Source organism: Euleptes europaea, chromosome 4, assembly GCF_029931775.1.
Source record: "Euleptes europaea isolate rEulEur1 chromosome 4, rEulEur1.hap1, whole genome shotgun sequence".
NCBI classification, from domain to species: domain Eukaryota; kingdom Metazoa; phylum Chordata; class Lepidosauria; order Squamata; family Sphaerodactylidae; genus Euleptes; species Euleptes europaea.
The window spans coordinates 11,029,474-11,043,174 of NC_079315.1; positions in this window are offsets into that span (position 1 = coordinate 11,029,474).

Below are 13,701 nucleotides of genomic sequence, written 5' to 3' on the forward strand. Positions count from 1 at the left end.
AGTTACCACCTCTTCAATGTCCATCTAGTACATTTTTATCCCTCCTTTCCCCCCAAGCAGAGCAAGGCAATGTAGAGGATAGGGTTGCCAACCTCCAGGTACTAGCTGGAGATCTCCTGCTATGACAGCTGATCTCCAGCCAATAGAGATCAGTTCCCCTGGAGAAAACAGATTCTTTGGCCCTTGGACTCTAGGGCATTGAAGTCCTGCCCCTCCCCAAACCCCGCCCTCCTCAGGTTCCGCCCCCCAAACCTCCCGCCAGTGAGTGTGAGCCTCCTCCTCATTCTGGACTCAAATCTTGAACATCTGTCCACAATCTTTTAATTTGTCCTATAGTTCTGGAGGGGGAAAAAAGACCTGTCCCTTTAATAGAGGTTTGTGTGTGTGTGTGTAAAGTGCCCTCAAGTCGCAGCTGACTTATGGCGACCCCATTTTGGGGGTTTTCATGGCAAGAGACTAACAGAGGTGGTTTGCCAGTGCCTTCCTCTGCACAGCAACCCTGGTATTCCTCGGTGGTCTCCCATCCAAATACTAGCCAGGGCTGACCCTGCTTAGCTTCTGAGATCTGACAAGATCAGGCTAGCAGGTGATGTTATTTACCTCCATGTCAAGAAAAGCTTCTGCTTCCCACTTCCACATATTAAACCTCTTTTAAAGACACAGGGCATTTTCCTCCAGGCCTTGTGGGCAGCACTGTTTGTCTCTTTCCGCAACTCCCTCCACCCCACTGGATGGAACAAACGGGATCCCTGCCTTGATTCTGCATGCTAAACTGACCAGAAGAGAAATGGCTAAACACCAAGAAGACGGTGGCACCCTCTGGTGAAATTTCAGAAGCACTACTCAAGGAATTACACTTTCCCTTCTTATTGACACCACAGTCACAAAGAAGAAAAAGAGTTGGTTTTTACATGCCAACTTTCTCTACCACTTAAGGCAGAATCAAACCACCTTACCATCACCTTCCCTTCCCCTCCCTACCACAGACACCCTGTGAGGTAGGTGGGGCCGAGAGAGCCGTGACTAGCCCAAGGCCACCCAGCTGGTTTCGTGTGTAGGAGTGAGGAAACGAATCCAGTTCACCAGATTAGCCTCCGCCGCTCACGTGTAGGAGTGGGGGAATCAAATCCGGTTCTCCAGATCAGACTCCACCGCTCCAAACTAGCTCTTAATCACTAGACCACGCTGGCTCTCTTTTATACATGGTTGTTTCGCTCACCGTCACCCCTCAGACGATTTCGGGTCTTTGTGTTGATGATGCATGTTGTTTCCGACTGTGAGACGTCACCTGTGTCCCCCCCCTCCCCGTTTTGCTCGCGTTTTCAAATATGTGGTAAAACAGGTCTCTGAAAATGCGGGCAAAACCCGGGAAATGCAGGGGGTCGGAAGTGGCATGCACAATCAGCATGACCCGTTCTCCTGTTATTGGTTTTGGACTTTTGACATGTACGGATGTAACTTGTGCACGTCAGGGCTCTTTTGAGTTGATTTGTGAATTGTACTATTATGTTACCGTGATGTAGTTGGTGTTCTATGTATTCTTATTTGAGTGGGTGGCCATTATAACCATTAAGAGTAGCCAGCGTGCTGTTGGGTTTTGGGGAGGTCCGAAATGGCATGCACAATCACAACGAAGACCCCCAAGTCATCGGAGGGGTGACCGCGAGGGAAACAGCCATGCATAAAAGACCAGAGACTGGAAACTAGTCTTGACTGGGATTTTTTAAAAACAGAAATTGATCTTTCCAATTTTGGACTACAATCCTCCTCCAGCTGCCAAAGTCAAACTCGCAGTTGATTACTTTTTTTCATGTTGTCAGTATCAAAAGTTTCAAAACTGCTGCCAATTGCCCAAGCGATCATTTTTCTCCAGGGGAACTGAGCTCTATCAGCTGGAGATCAGTTGTAATAGCGGGAGATCTCCAGCTACTACCTGGAGGCTGGCAACCCTAGGGGGGGAGAGAGACACAGATAGTTTAGATCTTCTGAAAACGCTTCAACATATTATGGAGTACACAGGTGAGTGTAACAGTTACGCGTGAGCTGCAGGTTTTTGTGCTGTGCCTGATCTGGATTTTGACACACACACACACATGGAAAAGGGGTGCACATTTCCCCCACCTGCAATGATCCCAGAGGTGCACAATTTTGCCTGTTTGGGAAAACACATGAGCACTCTTGCGGGTTTTCCCAAAAGGCCAAAGAGCACACACACCCTCCCCAATTATTTCAGGCCATGAAAACGGTGCAGAAGGGAGAAGCTGAGGTCCCTTTGGTATGTGTGCTGCAGTCTCAATCCACGTTAGGCGCTGCACACGTGGGAACTGAAGAGAAACCGCAACTGCTAGGGTTGCCAGCTCAGTGTTGGGAAAATGCCAAGAGATTTGGGGTGTGGAGCACGGGGAGGGTGGGCTTTAGGCATGGACCTCAGCAAGGCATAATGCCATGATGAAGTGCACCCCCCCCCAAAGCAGCCACTGCCTCCAGGGAAACTGATCTCTGTTGTTTGGAGATGAGTTTTAATTCCGGGAGATCTCCAGGCCCCACCTGGAGGTTGGCAACCCTAGGGGTGGGCACCGTGTGGAGGCCTCCATACTTAAATCAGACAACACATAGTTAAAAGGTGGAACTCCCTGCCCTGCCAACTTGGAAGTTGTTAAGAGGGGAGTGGACATGTTCATGGAGGAGAGGGCTGTCCATGGCTACTAGTCAAAATGAATACTAGAATCATAGAATCATAGAGTTGGAAGGGATCCCCAGGGTCATCTAGTCCAACCCCCTGCACAATGCAGGAATTTCACAACTACCTCCCCCACACACCTGCAGTGACCCCTACTCCATGCCCAGAAAATGGCCAAGATGCCCTCCCTCTCATGAACTGCCCAAGGTCATACTAGTCATGATGCATACCTATTCTCTCCAGGATCAGAGGAGCATGCCTATGATATTAGGATAAATGCTGCGGCAGTCGTCTTGTTTGTGGGCTTCCTGGAGGCACCTGGCTGGCCACTGTGTGAACAGACTGCTGGACATGACGGGCCTGGGTCTGATCCAGCATGACATTTCTTATGTTCTTATGACCTGTGTACTCCATAAAGTGTGAATTGGCCTTGGTGGAATTTACTGCTGTTCACTGACTCCTTCCCCCCTCACATCTCTCCAGCTGCAGACTCACTCGCACCTGCGTTCCCTGGTCCCCCAGGGCCAGTGTCAGGTTAATGGATGTTCCCTGAGTGATTTGCATCTCAGCTGATGATCCCCGGGGTAGGGTGGCAGGAATCAGACTATTTGAGTGATTCGGGGAGGGGGCAGCAAATGGAGAAGAGTACAAAGGCGGTTCCCTGTCCACAAAAGTCACTCTCTTTCCTTCCCTCTCACTTTATATTCCCAATGGCAGCGCTGCCAGCTTTAGTTTCCTCCAGATAAGAGAGCAGCAGAGATTTGGTGGCCTTGTAATATTTGCTGTAAGAGCCCCGTGGCGCAGAGTGGTAAGCTGCAGTACTGCAGTCCAAGCTCTGCTCACGACCTGAGTTCGATCCCGACGGAAGTCGGTTTCAAGTAGCCGGCTCAAGGTTGACTCAGCCTTCCATCCTTCCAAGGTCGGTAAAATGAGTGCCCAGTTTGCTGGGGGTAAAGGGGAGATGACTGGGGAAGGCACGGGCAAACCACCCCATAAACAAAGTCTGCCTAGTAAACGTTGGGATGTGATGTCACCCCATGGGTCAGCAATGACCCGGTGCTTGCACAGGGGACCTTTACCTTACCTTTTAAATTATTTACAAACGATACACAGCGGCATGCACCAGATTCTCAGAGAGCAGCTTGAGCACCGCTCTCCTGCTGCGCCCCCAGTTTTTGCCGAAAACACCCCGTTTCTCTTTTCTGCCTTTGCTCTTCCCGCAAACAGAGGTTTCCCACAAGCCCTGCTGAACTTTCATGGCAGATATCACCACTACTGGTGGATGGCGGATTCAGGGGGTCATTCACAGCGATTCAAGGGAGATTCAGATTCTTTTGTCAAAAGGCCGACAGCAGTTGAGCCTGTCAAACTGAAGACCCAATGCTTTGGATCATCTGCCAGCCTTAGATGCTCCCCAAGCTTCATCCTTCACAACTGAGCAAAGTCCTTGAAGTGTCTACAGATCCTTTTGGGGGTCCTGCTTGGGGATTCCCATAATTCCCAGGTGCTCACCAGTCCACGCAGTCCCGGCAACTCAGTTCTGAGCATGAAACTGCCAAAGCATGGCTGTCAGCAGCGCTTAGGAAAGAAGAAGAGTTGGTTTTTATATACCAACATTCTCTACCTTTTAAGGAGAATCAAACGGGCCTACAGTCACCTTCCCTTCCTCTCCCCACAACAGACAACCTGTGAGGTAGGTGGGGCTGAGAGAGCTGTGACTAGCGAGAGGTCACCCAGCTGGCTTCATGTGGAGGAGTGGGGAAACCAACCCGGTTCACCAGATTAGCCTCCGCCGCTCATGTGGAGGAGTGGGGGATCAAACCCGGTTCTCCAGATTAGAGTCCAGCGCTCCAAGCCACCGCTCTTAACCACTACACCACGCTGGCTCTCTGACAGACCCATAGGATAGGCCTACGGGGAGCACAAGGACTTTGTAACGTGTGAACAGACCTCTCGGAAAGCATTTTCCCTCGCAGATTTTTCATATAAGGCGAATTTTTATGTCTGGGGAGGGGAGCAGACAGAGGTACATAAGGCTTCTCTCTCACTGAGGCAGGCTTCCTGAGAACCCCATGTCTGCGGAATACAATTCCCCTTTGAGTGATTTATTTCCACAGGCTTCTTGTCCCCACACCCAAGAAACTCTCCCCTCCAAGCATAATCCTGAATTTATCAATCCGGAATAAACCACCACCGCTTGTTTTATTCTCATATCAAACAGCACAGAGAAAAAATCTCTGTGTGTAAACCATGTAATTGAAAGGAAAACGACAAAGCCATCCACCTCATTAGACAGATTGTCTTAATACCAGCACTGGGTCATGGAATCATAGAGTTGGAAGGGACCACCAGGGTCATCTAGTCCAACCCCCTGCACAATGCAGGAAATTCACAACTACCTTCCCCCCCCCACACACACCCCAGTGACCCCTACTCCGTGTCCAGAAGATACCCAAGATGCCCTTTCTCTCATGAACTGCCTAAGGTCATAAAATCAGCGTTGCTGACAGATGGCCATCTAGCCTCTGCTTGAAAACCTCCAGGGAAGGAGAGCTCACCCCCTCCCAAGGAAGCCTGTTCCACTGAGGAACCGCTCTGTTAGAAAAATAATATCAGAGGAACAGAGGTCATAATATCAGAGGATGGCCTCAGCCTCCATGCGGCTTTCCGTCTCTGCAGGGCAACTGGCAGGCCACCATGCGAAACAGGATGCTGGACTAGATGGACCGCCAGTCTGATCCAGCACGGCTCATCTTACGTTCTTATTACCGCACCTTACCCTTCCTTCCTGCACGTCTAAAATCATTAGGGTCGCCAGGTCCCTCTTTGCCACCGGCGGGAGGTTTTTAGGGCGCAGCCTAAGGAGGGCAGGGTTTTGGGGAGGGGAGGAACTTCAATGCCACAGAGGCCAATGGCCAAAGCGGACGTTTTCTCCAGGTGAATTCCAGGTTAGGCTGAGAGGAAGTGCGAGAATCCCACACCCCACTGATCAAGTTAATACATTATTTTTCATGTTCACTCTTATTTATACATGTATTGCATTGTTGAGGTAAAGGCTGTGTGCTTCATGCCTGTTTCCCACCTTTATTCTCCTCATTTATACCCCACCATTTCCCCCAGTGGGGACTATAAGAGGCTCAACACAGGGTTGCCAACCTCCAGGTACTAGCTGGAGATCTCCCGCTATTACAACAGATCTCCAGCCGATAGAGATCAGTTCCCCTGGAGAAAATGGCGACTTTGGCAGAGCGGGGATCTGAACCTGGTTCCCACCAAATTCTACCCCAGCACTCTATCCACAATACACTAGGGTTGCCAGGTCCCTCTTCGCCACCGGCGGGTTTTTTTGGGGGCGGATCCTGAAGAGGACAGGGTTTGGGGAGGGGCTTCAGTGCCATAGAGTCCAATGGCCAAAGCGGCCATTTTCTCCAGGGGAACGGATCTCTGTCGGCTGGAGATCAGTTGTAATAGCAAGAGATCTCCAGCTAGTACCTGGAGGTTCTACTCTAATTCACAGGGAAACCTTACTAACTAATAAATCTCAATTATATTTCAACAATTAATTCCACAACATAGTAGTAAGTATAACAAACATGGTCAAGGTATCACATAGAATCATACAACCAAGACAGTAGCATAACAAATTTCACATAGAGTGAATACAGGTAAATGTACAATTATCTACTCCTAGTATATATGTCTAATAATATTTCTTTCTTTCAAAACCATTCATCTGTTGCCAGACAGGCGTGAATTAGAGTAGAACCATTTAGTACACAGAAGCATCTATCTTTTGCCAGATCCTGGAGGTTGGCAACCCTATCTCAGGACCAGACGTCCGGTATTAGCTAGACCCAGTTGCCCCCTCCCCTCCCACTAGAAGATTCTGCTCGATTCCTAGGGTTGCCAATCTCCAGGTAGCCCCTCCCCTCCCCAAGCCCCGCCCTCCTCAGGCTCCGCCCCAGAAACCTCCCACCGGTTGTGAAGAGGGACCTGGCATTGGCAACCCTATCGATTCCTTCTTTGTGGGCTCACATTATCCCACTCAGTGTCCGGATTCCCAGGCCCAGCAGCCCCGCGTCACTTCCCACCTCTTTCCCTTTAGTGGTTGATTTTTTTGTTCGAAGTCCCGATTTTCATTTTGGGAGGGCGGCGTAATTACTGGATGCCCCCCCCCCCCGCTTCGTACAGCAAAGTTGGACTAAAAAGGCAGAAGGGTTACTAAGCCGGTGGAAGAATCCACAGAGCTAGGGCACATTTAAGGAGGGATTGGAAGAACTAAATATAGAGGGAAAGATGGAATGGCTTAGGTTCAGGTCACTGACGGAAACGTTAAATCTCTCCAAGGGAGCGAACTACTGTTGGCCCGGATTGGGCAGAAATTAATGTTGTAAATAAAGAAATATTTCGGTGTAAACTCAGAAGAAGCAGGATTGAGAAGAACATTAGGTACTCCTAAAGACTCTCCCCTGCTTCAAAGCAGAGAAGAGGTTTCAGAATGGAAATGCGGCTGTCTCTGGGGAGTAACCCAATGGGCGAAGAGGAAGAGGAAGAAGAAGAAGAGTAGGAGTAGGAGCTGGTTTTTATATGCCGACTTTCTCTACCTCTTAAGGAAGAATCAAACCGGCTTACAATCACCTTCCCTTCCCCTCCTCACAACAGACACCCTGTGAGGTAGGTGGGGCTGAGAGAGCTCTAAGAGAGCTGTGACTAGCCCAAGGTCACCCAACTGGATTCATGTGTACGAGTGGGGAATCAAACCCGGTTCTCCAGATTAGAGTCCACCGCTCTTAACCACTACACCACGCTGGCTCTCTGCCCACCAGAGCAGAGCCATGAGTAGATTGGCTAGGAACTGTTCAGTGGTTTAGTCTGATCTGAGTGGATCTGGGACCTACCCAAAGACTTTGTATACAACAACCAGGAGTGAAGCGCCCATTGCTTATAAGCCACATTATAATTCCGGTCAGCGTGTCCTGGGTTTGTAGTCTGTACAATGTTTGATGAGGCCCAAACATGAGGTGTGTCATAATACCTTTATTAGGACCAATTAAAAGGACAGAGCCGGCTTTGAAGCTTCGTTGAACCCTTCCCTCAAGCTTTGATGTTGAAAAAGAAAAAGAAAAGGGGGAGGGCAGGAGAGAACCTCCATATTCAGAGGCAGCAACTCTCGGGATGCCAGTGCCCCCTGATCGTGGGTCCTCCAGGTAGGGTTGCCAGCTCCACGTTGGGAAATACCTGGAGATTTTTTAAGGCACCGCCTGAGGAGGACAGGGTCTGGGGAGGGGAGGGAGTTCAATGCCATAATGTTCAATGGTCAAAGTGGCCGTTTTCTCCAGGGGAAACTGATCTCTGTCGCCTGGAGATCAGTTGTAATAGCAGGAGATCTCCAGCTAGTACCTGTAGGTTGGCATCCCTACCTCCAGGGCAACTGGTGGGCCACGGCGTGAAACAGGATGCTGAATCTGATGGTCCACTAGTCTGATCCTGTAGGGCCCCTCTTATATTCTTATGATGTTGAACACAGAACGAGCCCTAGGTTAAAATAGGCTCCAGCTTTTTGGGTGGCGATTTGTCACCCATCGCAACGAAACGTTTCCATTCTCGTTCCGTTTCACGACAACATCCCTTTTGAGATCGCCCCAACTTCTTAAAATCGGCAAGTCCTTCCCGTTTTAGAACTTCCGCTGTGCGACTCAGATACTGGGATCAGCCAACGGACAGAGCTTTCCTCTTTAGTTCATCCCATTCAAATTGGCCTTGTCAATTCTCTCTGCTTCTGCGGTTCCCTCCTTTTGGATCGTGGCCCCCCTTCTCCAGTTGTTTGCCTTCTCCTCCATTTCCCCCCCCTCCCTGCAGATCAGCCAAAACCTGTGGGGCAAAGCATCTTCAGACCAGTCTGCTAGAATATTGCTGCCCCTTCAACAACTTTCCCAGGTGGGCTAAGGTTGCCAACCTTAGCCTGGTGATCTGCCAGAATTACAACTGACCTCTAGACTACAGAGATCAGTTCCCCTGGAGAAATTGGCTGCTTTGGAGGGTGGATTCTACGGCCCATTATCCAGTTCCAGGACAAAAAGAGCGTCTGTATGCAGATGAGCATTTAGGTGTAACTTGGTTGTAACTTTCAGGATATCTTCAAGGCAGCTGTTAAGTAGTAAACTACGGATAAAGTAACAGCCTTATCTTTACCAGACAGCAGATCAATTGAATGGTAATTGCGAGAACAAACATGGAAGTGTGAAACCAATGGAGTGATAAATGACAATCTTAAAGAAGACTATAAATCCCAACTGAATTTAAAAAAATGGATACATGTTTCTGTCTTTGCCTTTCCACTCGGGCAGACTCTCCGATCAATTGGACTGTCTAAGAATCTGCCAAATAATTCTTCGAGGGGTAAGGCATTGTGTCTGGCCAAGAAGAGAAATCTTTGAAAGGTTGGAATAGTTAGGAATTTTAGATAGTCTGGAAGCACTGGAAAAGATGGGGTACTCTGTCCCCAGGAAGATGGCCCATTATACTCTACTGAGGTCCCTCCCCTTCCCAAACCCTGCACTCCTCAGCCTCTCCCCTCCAATTCTTCAGGAATTTCCCCACCTGGAGTTGGTAACCCTAGTTGTAAGTATATCTGTGTATTTCTATTGACAATATAGAAGAAGAAGAAGAAGAGTTGGTTTTTATATGCCGACTTTCTCTACCACTTAAGGCAGAATCAAACTGGCTTACAATCACCTTCCCTTTCCCTCCCCACAACAGACACCCTGTGAGATAGGTGGGGCTGAGAGAGCTCTTAATAGAACTGTGACTAGCCCAAGGTCACCCAGCTCGCTTTGTGTGTAGGAGTGGGGAATCAAACCCGGTTCTCCAGATTAGAGTCCACCGCTCTATATACAGTCCCTCATAATGACCCGACCCTGAAGGATATGCCCACCACAGTTGACCCCATATTGAGGCCACTCTCCGACCCACAATTGTGCGGTTGCTTGGATTCAGTGGGGCAGGAGCCAAAGCAGGCCACGTCAGAGCCTGCCCGCATCCCCACAAGAATTCCTACAGCACCCCAAGGTTCACTCTCGAGGCAAAAGCCGTAGTGCGGCTCACACCAAGGAGCTGTAAATAGAAAAGGGAAAGGCACAGAAGGACGCAGGGAAGGGGGATTAATGGATGTCTTGGGGCCCCACATAATCCCAGGGCACCCTGGTTGACCCGGAACACCTTCAGAGCCGGATAGAGAGCTGATCCACCCCTGGCCCCCTCCTCCTGCCAGAAGGGATCAAAGGGCAGGATAAAATTACCCTGATCTCTTCCTCTCTGCTGCCCTTATCTCTAGATCCCTTCCCCAGAGAGAAGGCGCAAAGTCTGAACGTGACCACAGATACACCCAGAGATTGTGGCGATCGGGTTCTCACACAACGGGGTCCCTCAAGGAACAATGTGTATCTAAAGATGGGACCTCCTTCGTGTGTGGAGGCAAGACGAGGGCACGACTGAAACGTTCTCCAGCAAAATGGATTCTGATCCTGGACGATAAGTCCACTTTATGTCAGATGCGTGTTTCCCGTATAACACTAAAAAAAGGTACAGAAAATCCTGCCTCCCAACATTGCCTGCAAAGCAAAAGTGTATTTTGTCAAGTGCACCCAGGTCAGGAAGGTGATGCGGCCATTAAAAAAAGGAACACTCGTGTCCCACTCTACAAAAAATGATATGCACATGCCATGCGCCCCCCAGATTCTGTTGGAATAGTGCAGCATGTACTTATTCATTTTATTCACTTGTTTCATTTAGATCTTGCCTTTCTGCTCAATGGGGGTCCAAAGCGGCTCACTCTCTTCCATTTTATCCTCACAACGACCCTGTGAGGTAGGTTAGAGAGCGTGCAACTGGCCCAGGGTCACCCAGCAAGCTTTCGTGGCAGAACAGGGATTCGAACCCGGCTCTTTCAGATCCAAGTCTGACACTGTCGCCTAACTTTTAAAAAAATAGGTTTTATGAAATAGCTCACACCTTAATCGTAGTCAGTTGAGGCCGGCTTTTAAATCCGGATCTTTCCTTGCAGAAGTTCCAGTCCACAGAGGCACCGATTGGTCTTGTCCTGTTTAACCACTGAACGCTGATGGGAGTTCGCACTCCACCGAGTCCAGGAACCAGATACCGGTTCCCAAGCAGGCAGGGAGAGGCGAGAACCATAGGAAGGGGTGCAGACTTACCGGGCTCTATGGGTCGACCCCCTCCTGCTCAGGACCCCCGAGGCGTCTGGGTCCCTCAAGCCCGGAGACAGCAGATTCCACCGTCTGTGGCTCCTATTCCGGCACCAGCCGCCAGTCCACCACCCTCCGTCCCTCTCGCTCACTCGCAGTATCTCATCCTCTCCTCGGATAGATCTCCCTGTGAGGAGCTGGGAGGCTGTGGAAGGAAGGGTGGGGTGGAGGTTTTGGGGGAGGGCCAATTCCAGGAGCGGCATCAGGCAAATTAAATCAGACACCAGCGAGTTGGGGGAAATCGGATTGGGGCTTAATGCAAAGCAGGTGGATTGGGAGGGGACGGGGAGGCGACGGGGAGCGATGTGCTCTTACGTTTTGTTGGTTTTTTTCCTTCCCAAAAGCAAAAGCACACGACCAAAGAGCTTGTTATCGTTTTGTTTGCATGTATTAATATCGCATTAATAAAACGAGGGGGGAAACCACCCGCAGTCTCACGTTTCGTGGGATCCGGGCCTGGAAAAGCATTGCGGCAGGGGGAGAAAGTTACGGGATGTCACCTGTGTTTGGGTGAATTCGGCCTTAGGCCCCCCGTGGTGGTAACAGAGGGCGCGGACCGTAATTTGTGATGCTGGGGTTGTGGCCATTCTGTTTGGTAGGGTTAAGGGGAGAAGGTGTGCGGTGTCCTGGCAAAGGCATCGGATCGAAAGGCCTTTTGGCCGCCGCGTGTGGCAGGATGCCTGCTGCTGGGGATTAACATGGCCTCAATCTCTTCTAATCTCTCCTGCGGCTTTGGCCCAAGCCCGAGATAAATACCTTTTAACGGATCGCATCTGACGTCAGGAAGCCATCAATCTAATCAGCCGGGCCACTTCTGGGCCAGCGGTAGCCACCGCGAGGCCGCGAGGGCCGGGTCACGCACATGTATTGGCCCTTCCGCCGTTCCCCCGCAAAAAGAGCGCACAACTGGATTCCAGATGTTGAATGGAGGATGCCGACAGGGTGGGGAAGGCTGGGAGATTCAGGAGGCCGGACTTGAAACGCACGTAGTTTCTCCAGCTCCTCTTATGATTAAAGACGTTAATCTCAAGCGTTCAAAAGTGCTTCATGTTTACATGAAAGGATAATGATCTCCAGTTTAAGATGAGAGCCAGCGTGGTGTAGTGTTTAAGAGCAGTGGTTTGGAGCGGTGGATTCTGATCTGCAGAACCGGGTTTGATTCCCCCACTCCTCCACTTGAGCAGCGGAGGCTAATCTGGTGAGCTGGATTCGTTTCCCGACTCCTCCACATGAAGCCAGCTGGGTGACCTTGGGCTAGTCACACTCTCTCAGCCCCACCTACCTCACAGGGTGTCTGTTATGGGGAAGGGAAGATGATTGTGAACTGGTTTGATTCTTCCTTAAGTGGGAGAGAAAGTCGGCATATTAAAACCAACTCTTCTTCTTCTTCTTAAAACAAAAAAAATTATTATTGGACTTAACGGTACCTTGTATGCAAAGGCAAGACGACGCTTCCTTTTTTTTTTTTTTGATGGCAAACCTGTGAAAAAAACCTAGGCTATTTAAGCATGACTGTTTCCTCGCGGTCACCCTATAGACTTATTCGGAGGCCTTGCTTTGACTATACTTGCATTTTCCAGTTGTCAGAGGTTGCCTCGCTCTCCCCATGTGTTTCCCCACCTTTTCTGCATGCTGGCTCAACACGAAACCAGAAAACGCGGGCAAAACGCACAGAAATGAGTCAGGAGAGGGAGGCGACCTCTGACAGTCGGGAAATGCATAAATGGCCCCATTTTTGCATTTGAGTAAATACTGTGTCACCAGTAGTACATCCCTGAAAGGTAAGCCAGCATGAGTATGCTCATTTCACACGGGCGTCAAGGGCTAAGAGTTGCTTATGGCCATCTAAGGAGCTTTGGAGACGGTCTCCCAATTCCCATCCAGCAGCAAGGCTGTGAGCAAAACTGTTTAATTTTCGATGGAAACGCATCAAGGCCAGCAGGATGAGGAGGTCAGGAGCATCTGCTTGGCACCCATAATCTCCCAAGCTCCCCTCTGGTAGACTTGAATGCCTGGCTGCATACGAAACAAAGATTTGTTTGTTCCACTTGGATTTCCACCCAAGCTTCCTTCTGCCACACGGGCCAGCCTTTCCTACCATAAGTGGCTTTGGCCCCTATCAAACTCTGCCTCAGGCCTCGGGTTGCCAACCTCCAGGTAGTGGTACGAACTACTCACTCAAACCGTACAGTTAAGCTGCAAAAATAAAGAGTAGTTGGCTCTGCAAACTGTGATATGTTGTAATAAAATATCAAACAATCATTTACACAATGTAACAGGACACAGTGAAACAGTGGCTGTTACCGCACTAGGTATTCCCAGCGATGGATCAAGAGTTTGGAAATGTTATAAAAAACATCGCTTGAAAGGGTTTTTGGATGCCACAGCTAAACAATGGTTGGAAGACGTCTTCGCAGCTAAAGGGGCCAAACAAAGCGCGAACAGTACTTTTTATAACCGTTTCAAACTCTTAATACATCGCTGGGAATACTAGTGCGGTAACAGCCAGTGAAAAAGTGACTGACGATGACAACGGTGTATACAAAAATGGGCCAAAACAAGCAACAAGTACAATTGGGGTTTATTTTTGTATACAATATTGTCATCGTCAGTCACTTTTTCACTGTTTCACTGTGTCCCGTTACACTGTTTAAATGATTGTTTGATGTTTTATTACAATATATCACAGTTTGCAGAGCCAACTACTGTTTATTTTTGCAACCTCCAGGTAGTAGCTGGAGATCTCCTGGTATTACA